Here is a 19,878-nt window from a genome sequence, read left to right as displayed (position 1 = left end):
TGCCTATATTCATTTTGTGAGATACTGTTCAAGTCACCTATGTCTAGTCATTTCCATGGCATGAGATTTGACAATGTATTTTAATAGAGAATTATTTTTAACCAAGTTTTCCTAAGAAAAAGTGAAAACCTAGTAAATAGATTTGGATATGCCATTGGGCAGGCAGGTGGCTGTGACCATTGGTGTTTGTGTCCAGGCTTTAACTTAGCCATGCATAGGGTATTTTGAAAAAAAAACTTTTCAAAAAGGTTTAAAGGGTTTTAAAAAACTGGAAAACTGGTTTCAGGGGTCGACACTAATCATTTTTCCAAGGGATCCCAAAGGGACACCAACATTTGAAATCAGGTGTCCCTTCTTGAAATTAGGAGTCCCTTCCATTTTTTTACATTACTCAACCTGTTTTAATAATAAATCTAACATGCACATACAGTGTCTTTTAAACACTATATTATACATGTTTTCAACAGCATGTAATGACAAGTTAATAGTACATTGTCAGACATATGAACCTCTGGCGATGGCAAGAGGAAGGTATGGGTCTCCTAGTCAGTAGATTGGGTTCAAAAGCGGTAGAATGTCTAAGTCCCTTTTGTTTTCAGTCAAAAACAAAGATGGATACCAGGTACAATGTAAACAAAAACTTTTTTTTTCTCATTTATTTTTGCATAGCATTCATTTTAACAAACAGATCAAGAACATTCATACAAAAACAAAATTCTATGCATTTTCTATATGCGCATACGCACACGTGCACACACGCGCACTCACACACAAACACACATACACACACACACACACACACACACACACACACACACACACACTCACACACACACACACACACACACACGCACACACACACACGCATACATTCTTGCTCTCCCCTATGGATTTGTATGAGTATTATTATATCATAAATAGTAGAAAAAAACAGCTTCTTACGGTTTGTGCTATTATTGCTGTGATATTTATTTTATTATTTGATTTTTAAACACTGCCATTTCCTTATGTGGGTTTCATATTTGTTGTTTGATAGTGCAATTTGCGATTCAATTTGTTCTCTCAGTATTAAGTATTGTTTATACGCTTGAAATGTTGGTACTGCTTTTTTATATTTTACTGAGAATATGAAAAATTTCATTAACAGAATAAGGAAATTACAAATAAGGGTGTTTTTTCCTTTTACAAGAATTCCTAAAAACGCCTCCTGTTTGGTAATGCAAATATTCATTGATTTAGATGGAATGAAATTATTTAGTTCGTTCCATAATGGTTGTATCTTCAGACATTCCCAGAATAGGTGTTCTACAGTTTCTATCTCCATGTTACATAAGTCACATAGATTGGTTTCTTTTAATTTACACATATACAGGTATTTATTTGTTGGTATTATTCTTAACAGAAACCTATACTGAAAACTTCGTAGGGACGAGTCTATTGACGTTGTAAAAGTTTGTCTGTAAATAGTTTCCCATGGTATATTGTCATTTAAGTTTGGAAAAACGCGTTGCCATTTAATTTCAGATGGTGGTTTGAAAATATGTTTTTGCTGTATTGAATAAAGAAGTTTATTTGTTTGTTTTGAATGCTTGTATTTTATCAGTTAATTTTGCTGTTGTTGAACAGTTTCTTCAATACATCTTTTAATATTATTCTGATAGTTTTCATCGGTTAAAATTGAATTGTTAAGTTTGAAGTATCCAGGACCTTTTTTTAGTTTTTATCATATTTAAGGTTATAATGACCAGTGAATGATCTGTTTTAAAGCTTGCTTTTATTTGGGCTTTTATTAAAATGTTTATTAGATTTTCGGAAATTAAAAAATAGTCTAGTCTGCAATGGATGCGGGGTTTACTATTTGAATGCCATATATATTGTAATTTATCGGGGTGTTTCAGACGCCACGCGTCGGTAAGGTTTACAGCTGTCATAGTATTAGTAATAATTTCTCTGTTGCGTTTGTGTTTACCTGTCGCCCCATTTTTCTTATCAATGCATTCATTTATAACTGTATTGAAATCTCCACCAATAATTAATGTTTTATCATCGTTTTTTGAAATATAGTCACCTAGTTTTGTAAAGAAATCTATGTCATCTTTATTTGGGCCGTATACGTTTACTAGTGTTATTTCAAAATCGTTAAAAATTATTTCAATCGCCAAAATTCTTCCTTCTATTACTTCGGTTTGGCTTATAATTTTCAATTTATGTTTTGTGTTGAACAGTATTGCGACGCCTTCACTATTAGACTTATTTCCACTAAATATACATTCACCGCCCCATTCTGATTTCCGTCTTTGGTATATATTTTTTGTGCAGTGTACTTCTTGGAGCATATAGATATCGTTGTTATTCAGATTTAACCATTCAAATATTTGTTTTCGTTTCAAAGTATTGCCTAGACCTCGAACATTAAGTGTTGCTATTTGGGTTTCCATAGTAAGTGTTTAATCACGATAACGTAGCACGCATTAACCATATGTGGTGGGTCTTGATTTATACTAGTGAGTAGCATAGGTGTATATTATGATTAAACCATTAGATCGCGTAATTATTAAAAATTTAGTTAGTTTTCAGGTTATGTTATTTAATAATTTATTATACTTCTTCTGGAGTGATGATAAGTTGTTGTATTTACTATTTATATTATGCACTGACTAAAACGGATATTAATTGGTGATTCATTTAATATACGTGTATAATTATATTTTATAAAGGTTCTTGGATTGTGCAGTATTTATGTTATATATATCGTTGTAGTACCGGTCTTGTAACCATAAGAATAGTCACTTTAGGCAAGATATGTTACACTGGTGTATTGAGACTGGGATAAAGTGAGTATGTAAATCATAACATAAAATACAATGAATATAAAAGGGAACTGTTACAAAAGCATGTTCCAAAAGTGTACAACAAAATAATGCTAGGCTACTGTTTGTGCATGAGCTAGAGTAGCAGTCACATTAATAGGAAAAGGCACAGTCAAATACAAAAATAATAATATAAAACAAAACAAAAATAAAAACATACCTTTTCAAAGTTTAGAGAGTTTTATGTATGTCTTATTCATAATCAAAGATATCTCGTTGAAAAGGTATGAGATGCCTATATAACAAAGTTTTATGCTGCTACCTCTTGTGCATAGTAGCAGACATGTAAGCAATGAATATGTTCTAAAAGTAAAGAAGCCAATACAATAATAACTATTATACTTCTAAAAAAAATAAAGATATACAGATGTAACATATACTTCAAGTTATCTTGTTGATACAGATTAATAGAGTATTATCAAATTATGAATTGATGAAAAAAAATAAAATAAAAAATATATAAGTTTTTTAATGTGGACATAATGCATGTAAAAATATGGTCTCTTAACCGTCATATAACGTATCATAATTATACAAGTGCGTAACTAATATTACAAATACTATGCAAATGTGTGGATAAGTATATGAGATGGTACTTAAGTTAACAACTTATATATCATTAGTGTAAAAATTTAAACCTTGATATCTTTTACTTCTTATATAATAGATGTATGCTCTTATAAATCAAGTTATTTCTTTCTTCAAATGAAAAATGTTTAAGATACGAAATAGTATTTGAATTACACTTATTTCTTATAAATTTGAATTAAGAATATTTGACGGTATTTTCAATTATACAGTTTTATAAATTACTTGTAAATTCAGTTCACATATATTTGCCCGTATTTAATCCTGAAGGTTTAAGTACATGCTTTAGGATAGTGTCCTATTGTTTAATAGTATAGTGTCCACGAGGTGAAAAACGAGTTTTGGTATACTGCACTCCGATTAAAGCGTTACTCGGTCATTGATCGTCGCACAATCGTATGCCACTGCTGTAATCCTGTCCAGTATCTATAGTCTCTTTGGTGTATTTGGCGAATTTTATGATCGTCCCCTTTGTGGAAAATCTTTCCTTCCCATACCCAAACTCGCTCTGATGATTTGTCTGGCTCCTGTAGACCCTTTCTAATGATACCGAAAACAATCTTGTTCATTTTTGTAAGGTCTTCATTAATATATATCTGGGTACCTTTCAGTTCCTTTCTACGCTTTAGTAGTTCATTTCGTTTCATCCGCGATACATATTTCACTATAATGGGTCTTGACCTTCCAAGCGGTTTTCCTAATCGATGACATATGTCAATATCGCTCTCGGATATATTTAGCCCTTCAATTTTGTTATTTAATGTGTGGATAATGAGCTTTAATGTATCCGTCGGGGTTTCATTTTTCTGCGGGGATGATTCGTTTATGCCAGTTATCACTAAGTTGTTTCGCCTGGAGTATTGTTCCATTTCATTCATTTTTCCACCTTGTATTAGTACCGTCTCTTCTAGATCTCTTACTTCTTGATTTCTGTCATCTATATCCTTTTCATTTCTTTTACTTTGCTCTGTAATTTGCTGTTTAAGTTTGTCGTTTTCTGTTTCTGCATCAAATACTCGTGACTCCAATTTGTCAATTTTTTCTTCAAACGTTTCACTAATTTCTTCTTTCACTTGATCAACTATTTCTTTTATTATTTCTTTCAGTGCTTGGTCATTTTTAAGGACTACTTTGTTTAGCTTTTCGTTAAGCCCTTTGAGCTCGCTTCGTATCCCGCTAATAGCTTTCCCTACGTTCTCTTCTGTTTCGTCTTTTTCTTCTAGCATTTCCGATTTCCTTTTTGCCTGTGTCATTTCCTTCTTTCCTTTCTTTTTCCGTTGTTGTTTTTCTGACTGATGTTTACTTGTACTGGATGTACTACTATAAAGTTCACCAATACTACTATCACTTTCCCTAGTTCTTTTTTTGTTCATGTTGTTGCATACTTTTTTTCAGCAGTATAGATTTTAAAATTTTCATGCTGTGTATTAGGCAGCTAGTTTGTTACCATACTGTATTATCTACCTCAATACTGTATCGATAGTACTTGTTTATAACATGTCCGCATAGAATACACGATCTAATGGTTTATATAAAACGTTTATAAAGTCATTTTTCTGGAGTTTTCTCGACGTAAATATACTTTTTTGAGATTACCTGTGGTTTCACTGTCCATTTTTTATAACTAAATTCGCATTTCACTCTAGTTTGTTACTTTAAAACACTTAAAAGGTTGACACGATGTAAACACACATAAACCCATCAGGGGGAGCACTCAAAAACTTGATGGTTGGTACTATTTTTAGATTTTCGTAAAATACGCATTAAATAAGTCATTGTTCAAGATCTTGTCATATGTCAGTGCTTTTGATTAAGAAACAGTTGGACTATTACATCTGGCTTGTGAAAACTCAAGTTTATATTAAGTAGAGCTGCTGATCAATCAATCAGACTGCCCAACAGGTGTGGTGCATACTGGAAGAGCAGACGACCGAAAAAATGTGTATGTTAATTTTTGCGCCAAAATGTCGTAAAATTTTATACATTGATTGCATTAATAAAACATTGGGAATTTTATTTCTATGTTGTTTCGATCAAAGCATAAAACAAAAAATGTTGAATAGTAGGATTCCGGTATTTCTGCCGTAAATGTTAGTGTAACAACTCGAAGGTCGCATCATTAAGTCATCAAGGTTAGTAGTGTTGGCATCTTTTTTGGGCGGTTCTGACACATAAGCAAACTAATTCAACATAATTGTAACGGCGGCGGCGGCGTCATTTTCGCTTGTCCGGGGTATATCTCCTAAACTATTAGTGGTATCAACTTGAAATTTCATTTGTAGATAGATCTAATTGAGGGCAAGTGCAGTGCACAAGAACTGTTACTCTTGCTTCCATATTTTAGAGTTATTATCCCCCGCCTATGAAATAGGGAGGGGGATATTGAAATGGCGTTGTCCGTCCGTCCTTCCTTCCGTCCGTCCTTCCTTCCTTCCGTCCGTCCGTCACCTGCGTTTTCTCAGTAACTAGCCGGTAGAATTTCATGAAACTTAAAATGAATATGAACCACTATACTGGAATGATGCCCGTCCAAAAAAAATTCGATTGGTCAATTGTCCTTGGAGTTATTGCCCTTGATTTTTCGAAAAATGCACATTCACAGCCATTTCTCAGTCACTAGCTGGCAGAATTTCATGAAACTTAAAATAAATATGAATTACAATACTGGGATCATGCCTGTTTATTTTTTTTGGATTGGTCAATTGTACTTGGAGTTATTGCCCTTGATTTTTTGAAAAACTCTCATTTACAGCCATTTCTCAGTAACTAGTTGGTAGAAATTCTTGAAACTTAAAATATATATGAACCAACATACTGCGATGATGCCTGTTTATTATCCCCCGCCTATGAAATAGGGAGGGGGATATTGAAATGGCGTTGTCTGTCCGTCCTTCCGTCCGTCCGTCTTTCCTTCCGTCCGGCCTTCCTTCCGTCCGTCCGTCCGTCACCTGCGTTTTCTCAGTAACTAGCCGGTAGAATTTCATGAAACTTAAAATGAATATGAACCACTATACTGGAATGATGCCCGTCCAAAAAAAAATTGGATTGGTCAATTGTCCTTGGAGTTATTGCCCTTGATTTTTTGAAAAATGCACATTCACAGCCATTTCTCAGTCACTAGCTGGCAGCATTTCATGAAACTTAAAATAAATATGAATTACTATACTGGGATGATGCATGTTCATTTTTTATTTAGATTGGTCAATTGTACTTGGAGTTATTGCCCTTGATTTTTTGAAAAACTCATTTACAGCCATTTCTCAGTAACTAGTTGGTAGAAATTCTTGAAACTTGAAATAAATATGAACCAACATACTGCGATGATGCCTGTTTATTATCCCCCGCCTATGAAATAGGGAGGGGGATATTGAAATGGCGTTGTCTGTCCGTCCTTCCGTCCGTCCGTCTTTCCTTCCGTCCGGCCTTCCTTCCGTCCGTCCGTCCGTCACCTGCGTTTTCTCAGTAACTAGCCGGTAGAATTACATGAAACTTAAAATGAATATGAACCACTATACTGGAATGATGCCCGTCCAAAAAAAATTCGATTGGTCAATTGTCCTTGGAGTTATTGCCCTTGATTTTTTGAAAAATGCACATTCACAGCCATTTCTCAGTCACTAGCTGGCAGAATTTCATGAAACTTAAAATAAATATGAATTACTATACTGGGATGATGCCTGTTCATTTATTTTTTTTGATTGGTCAATTGTACTTGGAGTTATTGCCCTTGAATTTTTGAAAAACTCTCATTTACAGCCATTTCTCAGTAACTAGTTGGTAGAAATTCTTGAAACTTGAAATAGATATGAACCAACATACTGCGATGATGCCGATGATGATAGTATTCATATTTTTCCTGTGTTATTTAAGTAATAATAAATGACATTCCCTTATTTCTGCAATATCGATTTTCAACCCATTCACCGCATACCTATGATGTTGAAAATAGTGCAGTTCCAGATAAGACGCCGCTTTTAAAGGTGGCGTCCACAAACAAGCCATCGTTGGCGGGGGATATCTTTTCACTGAAAATGCTTGTTGCCCTTTGTTATTTTTTATGCTTACAGTTTTGTCCGGGGCATATCTTGTAGAATATAAGAGTTATCAACTTGAAACTTCATATGTAGATAGATCTCATGGAGGGCAAGTGCAGTGCACAATAACAGTAACTCTTGTTTTCTTAGTTTTAAAGTTATTACCCTTTGTTAATTTTCATTCTTAAAGTTTTGTCCGGGGCATATCTTGAAGAATATAAGAGGTATCAACTTGAAACTTCATAGCTAGATAGATCTCATTGAGGGCAAGTGCAGTGCACAAGAACCGTTACTCTTGCTGCCATATTTTTAGAGTTATTGCCCTTTGTTAATTTTCTTGCTTAGGTTTTGTCCGTGGCATATCTTGTAAACTATCAAATGCCACCTACACTTGAAAGTTAAATGGCAACATCATTGTCTATAAATGAATAAAATGCCAATCTAACAGCTATAATGCAACAGTAAATAATTCGTCAGGCGACACATCCGACCCGCGGAGTTCTAGTTTAAATTAAAAAATAAAATCTGTGATCTGATTTTTGTCAGCACTCTTATATCACTGGTTTCCATGCATTTTCGCATAAATTGGCTCATTCCAAGATAAAAAAACAAAACTTTTTCTAACCGATCAATCTGTGAGAGTGCAGCTTTAATAGACCTGTTAAGACTTGTCATAGTGTGCCAAGAAACTAAACTCTCAATCAAACGTTGGTAAAAGATCAAATGCGGGGCTCTGTGTGCAGCATAGATTGTGCTAATTGTTATTTAATATGATGAAGAGCTAGTTATGTTATCTTTGTTAAAAGTTTTCATGTGAAGCAAAAAAATGTTTCAATACCTTGTTTGAATTTTCTTTACCGGATATTGATTCATAAAAAAACTTGCTGTAAGGTGCGGATTTCTTTTTGCTATATGTCTAAATGGAAAAATCTTCTCCTCAGATCCTGCTGGCCTGTTTTCAAAATAATGTCACAGAAATGTTCCTAAGGTTACCATCTGTCAAATTCCTTTACCATATGTTGATCCATAAAAAATATGGTTTTAGAAGGTGGGATTGGTGGGTGTGGTGGTGGATCTTCACCAAAAGTGTTCAAATGTCCCTAAAGTGAAAGCCCTGGGTTATTTACACCCCATAAAGTAGTAGTCTTACACATTTATTTTTTCATGTTCTGTCAACAACTATGCTGTGTTATTTCAATTTTTATACAAATTATATTTTATTATGAAATATCATTGATAATATAATTATGTAGGATTTGAAAAAACAACAACTGCTTACTGTAATAAATAAAATATGTATATTTTACCAATATAGTATCAATGTTGGCCTGAATTTGTATTTTTCCGAACGTCAACTTTGTTCCCAAATGTGCAAGGCACAAGCAGTGAAAATAATTCCAATTAAAGTCACTAATTATTATTATTGTTATTATTATTAATAAACTATTACTGTTTCAGGAGACAAACAGAAACACAGAGGTGCTATACATTCTGATGGAAAAGACAACAAAAGCATCTCCCATCATTTTGGCGTGGCTCAGATCAAGAGGGGAAATTTAAAAAAGGTAATAACTGAGCAACTAAGAACATGCAAGTTGCACTGGTTAGAGTGTAAGACCCATCTCGCTTCATGAAAATTGATAATCATCAATATTAAATCAAGAAATTGAAATCTAAATGTCTTGTCTTTTGCAGTGTTTTTGAAATAGAATATAATGAAAAAAAACTAAATTATTTTTTAATATGATTGTGAATGTGTGATGTTTTCTTCTGATCATTCTCTCTCAAAACCAGATATAGCAAACATATTTCAAGTTGTAGAATTTTTTTGTTTTACTTGTAAATATAGTTCTGAGGTTGTATTTTAGGCAAAGCCTTTTTATTCTGCTCAATACAAACTTATATTGTAAGAATAAAGAATTATGACCTTTTGTAATTTTTAAACAAATACATTTTTTTCATGTTTTTGTAAGCCCATTATAAAGGGACATTAAATATTTTCACCAGCTGCATTATAAAGTCAGACCAAAAGTGTCCAGTATTAAAGTGTTCAATAATATATAGGGCCATCTCTGTGTTTGTCTGACAAAAAAACAACAATGATCAATATTTGAGTTGAATTGACATATATTGTTGTAAAATGTTTTGTGAAGACATACAATTGGATTACTTTTGTGTTAATAGGATTAAGGTTTCTGCACATAAAATATTTAGAATAGCATTTGGGTCAGTCAATTCATGTTCTATATTACTGATAATATAAGTGGAAGCTGTGACTTAAAATAAATTACCAAACAGTGTATGCTCAATTGCTTTAAGATAGCATACAATATATGAAACTTGGAATACTAGTTCTTGGTGACATAAATAAAAGACCTTGCTTTGTCACATTAACTTGTAATCAAGCACTAACTTCCTCTAAATTATCTTCAGGTGATGGTTGGGCACACACAAGAAGACATAGATCACAGGCGTCTAGCCATATGAGTAGACAGGAGTTTCACACTCTGCCAGACTTACTTCATCAGACGAGCAGAAGGCTTCTTAAGACCCCGCATTGCACACTAAGACATAGTCCTTGACTACAACAAAGGGATGAAAGTACAGAGAGGTCCAATTGAAATCAATTCTGTGCTGCGTCATTTCTTCATTCTGGGGGTTGATGGACATGATTTATTGCATCAAGTGTGCAGTTTGTCAACTAACTATCAACACAGCAGTATTGTTCACCAGCTGTGCATCTTGAGCTTTTAGCTTTACTTTATTGCTCATCAAAAAGTCTCAAAAGTTGAAACTAGGAAAAGAAGTTTGTCAAGAGTGTGAATATTTGCTTTGAAAACAATTGTTACAATGATTTGGTTTCCTTTGAAACTTGATAAATATTATGTGTATGTTGAATGAATTGAGATGCTTATTGAGATGCTTATATAAAGAAATGCTATTCAAATATCAGGAAACTGCATTTTTCATACTAAAGGGTAAATGATGTCATCATTTCCTGTATGTATTTAAATAAGATGTTTCCACAATTAACATTTTTAGGGACTATTTCTCAACCTAATGAATAAGATTAAATTTGTACAGCGTTTTAGAGCTTAATATGTGTTTTCTGTTTCCTTAAAATTGATGAAAAATTGTCAGAAGGTAATAAGACCAGTATTCATTACTGCAATCATACAATAAAAAATACAGGGACAAGCCCACTGCTCATATAATATGATTAAACCCGGTTTAGGGACATGAGGCAAACATAGTTACTTTCAAATGTTAAAGCTGCACTCTCCCACTTTGGACGTTTTGACAACTGTTTTGCATTTTTAGCTCTACTGGCTAAAGGCCAGAAGAGCTTATGCGATGGTAATGTGTACGTAGTATGTGCGTCCGTGCGTCTGTAAACAATCCTCGTTAACATGATACAGCCTTCAGTTTTGATTGTATCTTGATGAAACCTGTACAGTATCTACATATCCATTAGAGCTCGGTTCCTTTCGAAAACCAGCCAGATCCGCCTATGCATGCCTAGATTATGGGCCTTGATAGTATAAAAAATTATGTAAACAATTGCTCGTTAACACGATACAGCCTTTAGTTTTGATGGTATCTCGATGAAACTTGTACAGTATCTACATATCCATAAGAGCTCAGTTCCTTTCGAAAACCAGCCAGATCCGCCAATGCATGCCTAGATTATGGGCCTTGATATTAAAAAAAATTAGTGTGTCAGTAAACAATTGCTCGGTAACACGATACAGTCTTCAGTTTTGATTGTATCTCGATAAAACTTGTACAGTATCTACATATCCATAAGAGCTCGGTTCCTTTCGAAAAACCAGCCAGATCCGCCCATGCATACCTAGATTATGGGCCTTGATATTAAAAAAAATTAGTGTGTCAGTAAACAATTGCTCGGTAACACGATACAGTCTTCAGTTTTGATTGCATCTTGATGAAACTTGTACAGTATTTGGATATCTATTAGAGCTCAGTTCCTTTCGAAAACGTGATCTGCCAATGTTTCCTGGATTATGGGCCTTGAAATTATTAGATGATGGGCCTTGATAGTATAAAAAATGCTATTTTGTAATAAATGCTTGCGAATATGATACAGTCTTCAGTTTTGAGTATTCAGATACCCATAAGGGATTGGTTCTTTTTCGAAAACAGTGATGTTGACCACACAAACCCAGCCAGTAGAGCATAGGCCCTTTTAAGTCTCTTGTTTGTTTTGGATTGGTACCATCCAATCTTTGCGAAAATGCATGGAAACCAGTAATATAAGACTACTGACAAAACATTCAATCGCAGACTTTTCTATTTAGGTTAAAACATTGGATGTTTTATGCGATTTTCTTAAATCGTTAGTAACATTAATTCGAAGGAAATATGAAATCTGCGATCTGATGTTTTGTCAGCAATCTTTTACCATTGGTTTGCAGATATTTACGCAAAAATTTGCTCATTCCAAGACAAAATAAAAGTTGTTAAAACGGTATATCTGTGAGAATGCAGCTCTAAATGTTTTGGCAAACATGTTTTTGATTTTGCAGCACCATCAATCTTGAAAATTGCTTGATTTTACTGCTGTATTAGATATAACAGGGGTCATGGGGGATTGTTTTAGTGTTTTTATTGCTTTTTGTGATTCATACAGTCATACTTCATTCCTCAGGGCACAACTTACAAATAGACAGAACAGAAAAATGGTCATTTTAAAAGGTAAAGGACAATGCAAGTTGAACAATCATATTGTTCATGGCTTGTATGTTTGGTATATTTTGTTGCATATGCTATAAAAAAGTTGAAAGTTAAAAATAACTTCAGAGTTAAAATGATGGCTTTGAATGGTATTGTAAGATGAGAAATAGCACTATTAAGAAATATGTTAATGGTACTTTATTATTTTAATCAGTTTTAGATATTTTCACCAGCTGCATTATAAAGTCAGACCAAAAGTGTCCAGTATTAAAGTGTTCAAATAATAACTAATTTAGAATCCTTTCTCAAATTAGGTGAGCAATATATAGGGCCATCTCCGTGTTTGTCTGACAAAAAAAAAACAATGATCAATATTTGAGTTGAATTGACAAATATTGTTGTAAAATGTTTTGTGAAGACATACAATTGGATAACTTTTGTGTTAATAGGATTAAGGTTTCTGCACATAAAATATTTAGAATAGCATTTGGGTCAGTCAGTTCATGTTCTATATTACTGATAGTATAAGTGGAAGCTGTGACTTAAAATAAATTACCAAACAGTTTATGCTCAATTGCTTTGAGTTAACATACAAAATATATGAAACTTGAAATACTAGATCTTGGTGACATAAATAAAAGACCTTGCTTTGTCACATTAACTTGTAATCAAGCACTAACTTCCTCTAAATTATCTTCAGGTGATGGTTGGGCACACACAAGAAGACATAGATCACAGGCGTCTAGCCATATGAGTAGACAGGAGTTTCACACTCTGCCAGACTTACTTCATCAGACGAGCAGAAGGCTTCTTAAGACCCCGCATTGCACACTAAGACATAGTCCTTGACTACAACAAAGGGATGAAAGTACAGAGAGGTCCAATTGAAATCAATTCTGTGCTGCGTCATTTCTTCATTCTGGGGGTTGATGGACATGATTTATTGCATCAAGTGTGCAGTTTGTCAACTAACTATCAACACAGCAGTATTGTTCACCAGCTGTGCATCTTGAGCTTTTAGCTTTACTTTATTGCTCATCAAAAAGTCTCAAAAGTTGAAACTAGGAAAAGAAGTTTGTCAAGAGTGTGAATATTTGCTTTGAAAACAATTGTTACAATGATTTGGTTTCCTTTGAAACTTGATACATACTATGTGTATGTTGAATGAATTGAGATGCTTATTGAGATGCTTATATAAAGAAATGCTATTCAAATATCAGGAAACTGCATTTTTCATACTAAAGGGTAAATGATGTCGCCATTTCCTGTATGTATTTAAATAAGATGTTTCCACAATTAATATTTTTAGGGACTATATCTCAACCTAATGAATAAGATTAAATTTGTACAGCGTTTTAGAGCTTAATATGTGTTTTCTGTTTCCTTAAATTTGATGAAAAATTGTCAGAAGGTAATAAGACCAGTATTCATTACTGCAATCATACAATAAAAAATACAGGGACAAGCCCACTGCTCATATAATATTATTAAACCCGGTTTAGGGACATGAGGCAAACATAGTTACTTTCAAATGTTAAAGCTGCACTCTCCCACTTTGGACGTTTTGTCAACTTTTTTTCATTTTTAGCTCTACTGGCTAAAGGCCAGAAGAGCTTATGCGATGGTAATGTGTACGTAGTATGTGCGTCCGTGCGTCTGTAAACAATCCTCGTTAACATGATACAGCCTTCAGTTTTGATTGCATCTTGATGAAACCTCTACAGTATCTATATATCCATTAGAGCTCGGTTCCTTTCGAAAACCAGCCAGATCCGCCCATGCATGCCTAGATTATGGGCCTTGATAGTATAAAAACTTATGTAAACAATTGCTCGTTAACACGATACAGCCTTTAGTTTTGATGGTATCTCGATGAAACTTGTACAGTATCTACATATCCATAAGAGCTCAGTTCCTTTCGAAAACCAGCCAGATCCGCCAATGCATGCCTAGATTATGGGCCTTGATATTAAAAAATTAGTGTGTCAGTAAACAATTGCTCGGTAACACGATACAGTCTTCAGTTTTGATTGTATCTCGATAAAACTTGTACAGTATCTACATATCCATAAGAGCTCGGTTCCTTTCGAAAAACCAGCCAGATCCGCCCATGCATGCCTAGATTATGGGCCTTGATATTAAAAAAATTAGTGTGTTAGTAAACAATTGCTCGGTAACACGATACAGTCTTCAGTTTTGATTGCATCTTGATGAAACTTGTACAGTATTTGGATATCCATTAGAGCTCAGTTCCTTTCGAAAACGTGATCTGCCAATGTTTCCTGGATTATGGGCCTTGAAATTATTAGATGATGGGCCTTGATAGTATAAAAAAATGCTATTTTGTAATAAATGCTTGCGAATATGATACAGTCTTCAGTTTTGAGTATTCAAATACCCATAAGGGGTTGGTTCCTTTTCGAAAACAGTGATGTTGACCACACAAACCCAGCCAGTAGAGCATAGGCCCTTTTAAGTCTCTTGTTTGTTTTGGATTGGTACCATCCAATCTTTGCGAAAATGTATGGAAACCAGTAATATAAGACTACTGACAAAACATTCAATCGCAGACTTTTCTTTTTAGGTTAAAACATTGGATGTTTTATGCGATTTTCTTAAATCGTTCGTAACATTAATTTCGAAGGAAATATGAAATCTGCGATCTGATGTTTTGTCAGCAATCTTTTACCATTAGTTTGCAGATATTTACGCAAAAATTTGCTCATTCCAAGACAAAATAAAAGTTGTTAAAACGGTATATCTGTGAGAATGCAGCTCTAAATGTTTTGGCAAACATGTTTTTGATTTTGCAGCACCATCAATCTTGAAAATTGCTTGATTTTACTGCTGTATTAGATATTACAGGGGTCATGGAGGACTATTTAGTGTTTTTATTGCTTTTTGTGATTCATACAGTCATACTTCATTCCTCAGGGCACAACTTACAAATAGACAGAACAGAAAAATGGTCATTTTAAAAGGTAAAGGACAATGCAAGTTGAACAATCATATTGTTCATGGCTTGTATGTTTGGTATATTTTGTTGCATATGCTATAAAAAAGTTGAAAGTTAAAAATAACTTCATAGTTAAAATGATGGCTTTGAATGGTATTGTCAGATGAGAAATAGCACTATTAAGAAATATGTTAATGGTACTTTATTATTTTAATCAGTTTTAGATATTGTATGAAAATTATTATCTCATTTTGTACATGCGACCTTTTAAACAGTTATTGACAATATAACAATGTGTTTATGAAGCCTTAGATCAAAACTTAAAGCTGCACTTTCACACATTGTCATTTTAGACACTTTAAATTTTTTGTCTCAAAATCAGCTGATTTGGTTATCATTCCCTTAATTCAGTCATATTAGATAATTCACAATAGAACCAATAAGACTGCCGAAAAGTTCATTTACATTGAATTGTTCGTAATGCTATTACCCATAAAACATCATTTAAGCCAACAATATGACAAAATGCAATGTGATCTTTTTTCAGCAGTCTTATATCACTAAAAATTGGGTCTAGATATTTCTGCAAAAAATGGTCTATTTATAGACCAACAATAAAAGAGTACCGGTAGTCAAAACGATCAATTAGTGAGATTGCAGCTTTAAATACACATTTTTAAGACCGCTGTAAAATTCCAATGGTTTGCCTCAATCTTTAAAGTTAGCATACTGTTTAATTGACAACCATACTTTTTGTTTAAAAGTGTCAAGATATGTTTGTACAATGTGTTTATATTATTCATTAAAGAAGTCAAAACAAATTTGTTTATCTTGTAATTTGTTTTCTATTACTTAAATGACCCAGACAAAAATGGGAACGTCAGTGCTAGTTCTTTTACTTTTAACATCCAATGAAGTTTCTATTGGTGTAGCAGCAAGGAGGTGTTACATTAAGGATGCATCATTTAAACCAAATTATACATACATATGCACAACATACAGGCGTGTAGCCGCCTATACGTGAATACGCGGCTGATAAAACATGGTTCTGAAACAAAAATCAACCAAAGTTGCAGCATGCTAACTTGACTACATGATCCAAAAACTGGTTATTTTTCAGTACTAAATAATGCACATCGGAACGCCCAGAATGCACTAGATTGCACCATGGTTTTCAAAAATTTCTGAGGGGGGCATGCCCCCGACCGCCCCAGCACATTTATGAATCCACATGAATAGAGGGGTAGCTACGCCCATGACATTATTGAAACCACAGTGTGGCTGAACAACACTTGTATGTTTATCCTACGCAGTGATCTCCCATGGAAATGCAATCGTCAAAGAATCTGAAGGGGATGTTTATATTGTGACGTAATGCCACCGCTCACTTAACTTTCGTGATAGTTCTTAAGTTCACAACCAACAACAGTTCCCGTGTTTAAAGTCTTTATTCATATTCTGTTCTTCCTTACATATAATACTCAAGTCTAAGTACAGCATGACATTTAAGGTAATCCCGCATCCTAACTGCCGTCCATTAAGGACCCAAGGCCGCTTTCCTAACTATCTTTCCAATATGCTTTCATATATACTCCTAGCTCTTGACAGGCGTGCCTATCAACCACCCATTTAATTTCTGGTTACATACAAAGAACGTCTTTTTACAGTCAACTGTCAAGCTAATTGGACTAATAGCCAGCGGCTATCACGATCTGTCAACAGCTAGGTCTAGGCAATTTACATACAAATCTATCTTTGATAATTATGATGAAATATTTGTTTTTCGTTCCAAATAAACTTTGAAGTCTACTTTTGATTTTTTGTTATTACTTTAAAGTGTTTTATACGTAACTCCGTTACGTGACATTATGGACTAGATTTGAAATACACCCAAGTGTTTCAAAAAGTTGATTTCAGTCACGAAGAGAATCAACCATACTCCTCACTTGTTGGAGTAAGATGAAAAGTCCACTTTCCGCGGGAAAGAAAGTACATTGAAAATGTTCATTTCATTCAATTGACTTTATTTTTTTATAAAGATGTTGCGATACATAAAATACGTTATTTTTGATAATTGTTTACCCATGTTGAATTTTATTTGGCAAATTTATTAGAGATTTATATACTAAGAAACTCGGTTTTTTTAGTATGTCGAACTTGAGTTTTTGAGTGAATATAAGCGAAGTGTTCAGGGTTTTGAAAATGCATCTTTTACTTGGATTTTATAGATTGTTATTACGAAATAAAGTATTGTGAATCAAACGAAGTGTTAAAGCTAAGCTATTGATGGCTGGAACCCTAAATGTTGATATGTGCTAAAATATATAGTCTTTGAAGTCCAAAATTTTGAAATGCGTTACTAACACGATTCAACAAAAGGTTGCACAATCAGTTGATTGACATAATCTACGAGTATGTGTTATCTGCACCGGCATGGGCTTGCTCCCATCTTTAACCAGATTTATTTTTAATACTTTAATCGTTTTTTAAAAATGCAATTGAAGTATAAAAGAAAATCAACCTGGTTACTATTATTTCTGCAATTTCAGTACCAAGGAGTAAAATAAATATAAGTGTTCAGATGCATTACGAGAAATAATATGTCTGGTGCCAGAACATGAGAGAGTCTCTTTAAACAGAAAAGTTTTGGCAGATACTCAGTCAGTCAGATGATCATAATTGTATAAATAATAGCTTTTAAACGTTGTCATTCCTGTTCATCAGAGGTCGGATGATAAATATAATGCATAGCATCATCGCTCTGGAGTACGAGAACGTTGTATACAGTGTATGTTTAAACTGAACATGCGTCTGTTTATTTCGATGTACGTCATAAAACGTTTAAACTGTTTAAAGGAACTATAGCATTATGAAACAACAATTCTGATTACTGAAACTCATTGGCTTAATCTTTCCACATCCGCCCCTCCTTAAGAACAGAAATATAATGGCTTAAATGTTGGGCCGGGGTAGGTGTACTCCTCTAATTTATAGTCCGAAATAGTGCATTTTTATCTTAATATTGTATTTTTCCCGATATTGACTGAGAATGTAAAAACGGACGATTCAAAGGGGTGGAGGGCGGCGCGCGCTAGGACCGCCGCCCCCCGCCTGAATCTGCAATTGAGTACATGCATTAATACCGTCTCCGTAGCCTATTGGTTAAGGCGTTTGCCTATGGAAGTCGTAGTCGTGGGTTCATTCCATGGTACATTTAGCTCGATCCCTTTGCCGCGTGATGCCTGCCTCTCGGTACTTTAAGGATGAAAGTGGTTTAGTGGTGTAGGTTTCTGCTTCTAACCCACGACGATGTGGGTTCGATCCCCACCAGGGGTACTTTCTCATGGATGGCCTCTCAAAAATGACACAGTAACAGTTTCTAGCCAGGAAACGGACTCGAGAGTGATTGTATCAGCTATTCACCTTTAGCAAAATCGTGCTTGTTTATTTTAGTTAGATTTAACCAATGAAAATTGTACCCGTTCATCGGTGCTTTGAAAAATAATTAAAGGACCCTGTTTGAAGCAAGTTCTTGCGCTTTCACGGGTAATCCTTGACCGAGTGGTCTAAAGGAATACATTCAGTGTTCTCTAACCTTTAAGTCGATTAAAAATTCAATCTTATAACCAAGTACCACCAGGAAGTATCTTTGGAAAATGCAAAATTAAGAAAACAGTTTGATTGTTTAGATTTATTAGTGAAATATGCATTTTGATAAAACAGTTTTCTGAAAAGGAATAATAAAACTACACATCTGACGCAGTTGTATATAATAAAACTGCTTTAGATCGCACACAAGTTGAAAATGCCGATGGTATACGCGAAATCAGGTAACAACTTTATATTGCATTGTTATTTTCTTGAATATTCTATCAATATTAAATTAATTAGCAATTATATGATGACATGTACATATCCCTACTTTATTTTTCCCCAGCAGCTGTAATACTGTGGAAATCTCCAACTGGCAACTGGTGATTTCTCCAACTTCTGTGTTCTCCAACTTCTCTATTCTCCAATTGGTGAATTTTATCAATAGAAATTGACTGTGGAATTCTCCAATTGGAAATTTCCCCAATTGGAGAACCGTTTTTACAAAATCATACTTTTTGATTTTTTTTAGATTTTAATAAAGTAAATAACTCTTGTACTCAAAACATAAATAGAAATGTAATTTTCTGTTCCAAATTGTAATATTTGATTTTTTTCCAATTGCTGATTTTTCCCCCGTTTCGGCTCATATGGAAAATTCTCCAATTGGAGTTTTGCCAAAACCCCGCGGAGGACCTAAAATCCAATCCACGGGAGAAATCAATTTTGGAATTAAAATTTTCATACTTCTTAAAACTTTTTTTTTAATTTTACTTAAAATATTTCTTATTTAATGCCCAAACTTTTTATGTGTCACTTTTGAATTTGATATCTAAGATAATTAAAAAAACTAAGTTTGCAATTAAACCGGATTTGCAAACTTATACCGGATGCTGTTTATAATGCTTTATGTGTATAGCCACACTCTCAATGACTTTAACAACGACATGCATTTGCAATATGTAATTTTAGTATTAAAACCTCACTTAAAGTAGTGAATGTGTGGAAATCTTTAAGAAAATAACCCTCACAGTCAATGTTCAAAGTAATAATGATTATAACAATGCTATTTATTTTACATCTTTTTTGCCTATTGCTCTAGTACTTGAGTTTGAATTGTATGACAAATCTATTACCCTTTGGG

This window comes from Mya arenaria, chromosome 14 (assembly GCF_026914265.1).
Source record: "Mya arenaria isolate MELC-2E11 chromosome 14, ASM2691426v1".
NCBI classification, from domain to species: Eukaryota; Metazoa; Mollusca; class Bivalvia; order Myida; family Myidae; genus Mya; species Mya arenaria.
This window is presented reverse-complemented; position numbering follows the sequence as displayed.